Source organism: Megalopta genalis, unplaced genomic scaffold, assembly GCF_051020955.1.
Source record: "Megalopta genalis isolate 19385.01 unplaced genomic scaffold, iyMegGena1_principal scaffold0406, whole genome shotgun sequence".
In the NCBI taxonomy this organism is placed as follows: domain Eukaryota; kingdom Metazoa; phylum Arthropoda; class Insecta; order Hymenoptera; family Halictidae; genus Megalopta; species Megalopta genalis.
In genome coordinates, this window is record NW_027476475.1 from 86,122 (window position 1) to 90,000 (window position 3,879).

Sequence of the window (3,879 nt, forward strand, 5' to 3'; positions counted from 1 at the left end):
CGAAAAATGTCAAGAGTAAAGTGCCATTTTCTGACATTAGATTTCGTTCTAAATGCTTAATCCCTATGTAGAAACGTTAGTTAAGCAAGAATATCGTATTTTTAAAAAAATCTAATGATAGGATTTTTCAGAAAATTGAAAAAACCGTAAAATGTCAAGAGTAAAGTGCCCTTATTTTAAACAATGTATCGTTCTAAATGCTTAATCCCTATGTAAAAAAGTTATTTTAGCAGGAATATGTTATTGAAAAAAATTAGAAAAATTTATTTTAGCCGTAAATCGAAAATAATGGATCGAGCGAATCGGTCGATTGCGCCGAGACGCGCTATGATGCAACAGACGAGCGATTGGAACGCCCGAATATTTTCAAAGTCCCAACGTACCGATCAAGAGTAAAGTACCATTTTCCTACATTAGATTTCGTTCTAAATGCTTAATCCCTATGTAGAAACGTTAGTTAAGCAAGAATATCGTATTTTTAAAAAAATCTAATGATAGGATTTCCCAGAAAATTGAAAAAACCGAAAAATGTCAAGAGTAAAGTGCCATTTTCTGACATTAGATTTCGTTCTAAATGCTTAATCCCTATGTAGAAACGTTAGTTAAGCAAGAATATCGTATTTTTAAAAAAATCTAATGATAGGATTTTTCAGAAAATTGAAAAAACCGTAAAATGTCAAGAGTAAAGTGCCCTTATTTTAAACAATGTATCGTTCTAAATGCTTAATCCCTATGTAAAAAAGTTATCTAAGCAAGAATATGTTATTGAAAAAAATTAGAAAAATTTATTTTAGCCGTAAATCGAAAAGAAGTCTGTTCGTTTCTCTGTCTCTCTCGCGCGATCGAACTATCGATGTTTCCCGACAAACTATTGGAAGTTTAATTAAACTTTATACATGAAATTACTCGTTTTGATCCCCGCTACACAGCCGTATACTTTTTATAATTTTGTGGAATCGGGAACCTTGAAATATTTATCATAACGCGGATCGACTGTCTCTGTCTCTTTCTAGATCGGAAGAATCGATGTTTCCCGGCAAACTATTGGGAGTTTAATTAAACTTTATACATGAAATTACTCGTTCTGATCCCCGCTACACAGCCGTAAACTTTTTATAAATTTGTGGAATCGGGAACCTCGAAATATTTATCATAACGCGGATCGACTGTCTCTGTCTCTTTCTAGATCGGAAGAATCGATGTTTCCCGGCAAACTATTGGGAGATTAATTAAACTTTATACATGAAATTACTCGTTTTGATCCCCGCTACACAGCCGTATACTTTTTATAATTTTGTGGAATCGGGAACCTTGAAATATTTATCATAACGCGGATCGACTGTCTCTGTCTCTTTCTAGATCGGAAGAATCGATGTTTCCCGGCAAACTATTGGGAGTTTAATTAAACTTTATACATGAAATTACTCGTTCTGATCCCCGCTACACAGCCGTAAACTTTTTATAAATTTGTGGAATCGGGAACCTCGAAATATTTATCATAACGCGGATCGACTGTCTCTGTCTCTTTCTAGATCGGAAGAATCGATGTTTCCCGGAAAACTATTGGGAGTTTAATTAAACTTTATACATGAAATTACTCGTTCTGATCCCCGCTACACAGCCGTATACTTTTTATAATTTTGTGGAATCGGGAACCTTGAAATATTTATCATAACGCGGATCGACTGTCTCTGTCTCTTTCTAGATCGGAAGAATCGATGTTTCCCGGCAAACTATTGGGAGTTTAATTAAACTTTATACATGAAATTACTCGTTCTGATCCCCGCTACACAGCCGTATACTTTTTATAATTTTGTGGAATCGGGAACCTCGAAATATTTATCATAACGCGGATCGACTGTCTCTGTCTCTTTCTAGATCGGAAGAATCGATGTTTCCCGGAAAACTATTGGGAGTTTAATTAAACTTTATACATGAAATTACTCGTTCTGATCCCCGCTACACAGCCGTAAACTTTTTATAAATTTGTGGAATCGGGAACCTCGAAATATTTATCATAACGCGGATCGACTGTCTCTGTCTCTTTCTAGATCGGAAGAATCGATGTTTCCCGGAAAACTATTGGGAGTTTAATTAAACTTTATACATGAAATTACTCGTTCTGATCCCCGCTACACAGCCGTATACTTTTTATAATTTTGTGGAATCGGGAACCTTGAAATATTTATCATAACGCGGATCGACTGTCTCTGTCTCTTTCTAGATCGGAAGAATCGATGTTTCCCGGCAAACTATTGGGAGTTTAATTAAACTTTATACATGAAATTACTCGTTCTGATCCCCGCTACACAGCCGTATACTTTTTATAATTTTGTGGAATCGGGAACCTCGAAATATTTATCATAACGCGGATCGACTGTCTCTGTCTCTTTCTAGATCGGAAGAATCGATGTTTCCCGGAAAACTATTGGGAGTTTAATTAAACTTTATACATGAAATTACTCGTTCTGATCCCCGCTACACAGCCGTAAACTTTTTATAAATTTGTGGAATCGGGAACCTCGAAATATTTATCATAACGCGGATCGACTGTCTCTGTCTCTTTCTAGATCGGAAGAATCGATGTTTCCCGGCAAACTATTGGGAGATTAATTAAACTTTATACATGAAATTACTCGTTCTGATCCCCGCTACACAGCCGTATACTTTTTATAATTTTGTGGAATCGGGAACCTCGAAATATTTATCATAACGCGGATCGACTGTCTCTGTCTCTTTCTAGATCGGAAGAATCGATGTTTCCCGGCAAACTATTGGGAGTTTAATTAAACTTTATACATGAAATTACTCGTTCTGATCCCCGCTACACAGCCGTATACTTTTTATAATTTTGTGGAATCGGGAACCTTGAAATATTTATCATAACGCGGATCGACTGTCTCTGTCTCTTTCTAGATCGGAAGAATCGATGTTTCCCGGCAAACTATTGGGAGTTTAATTAAACTTTATACATGAAATTACTCATTCTGATCCCCGCTACACAGCCGTATACTTTTTATAATTTTGTGGAATCGGGAACCTCGAAATATTTATCATAACGCGGATCGACTGTCTCTGTCTCTTTCTAGATCGGAAGAATCGATGTTTCCCGGAAAACTATTGGGAGTTTAATTAAACTTTATACATGAAATTACTCGTTCTGATCCCCGCTACACAGCCGTAAACTTTTTATAAATTTGTGGAATCGGGAACCTCGAAATATTTATCATAACGCGGATCGACTGTCTCTGTCTCTTTCTAGATCGGAAGAATCGATGTTTCCCGGCAAACTATTGGGAGATTAATTAAACTTTATACATGAAATTACTCGTTTTGATCCCCGCTACACAGCCGTATACTTTTTATAATTTTGTGGAATCGGGAACCTTGAAATATTTATCATAACGCGGATCGACTGTCTCTGTCTCTTTCTAGATCGGAAGAATCGATGTTTCCCGGCAAACTATTGGGAGTTTAATTAAACTTTATACATGAAATTACTCGTTTTGATCCCCGCTACACAGCCGTATACTTTTTATAATTTTGTGGAATCGGGAACCTCGAAATATTTATCATAACGCGGATCGACTGTCTCTGTCTCTTTCTAGATCGGAAGAATCGATGTTTCCCGGCAAACTATTGGGAGTTTAATTAAACTTTATACATGAAATTACTCGTTCTGATCCCCGCTACACAGCCGTATACTTTTTATAATTTTGTGGAATCGGGAACCTCGAAATATTTATCATAACGCGGATCGACTGTCTCTGTCTCTTTCTAGATCGGAAGAATCGATGTTTCCCGGCAAACTATTGGGAGTTTAATTAAACTTTATACATGAAATTACTCGTTCTGATCCCCGCTACACAGCCGTATACT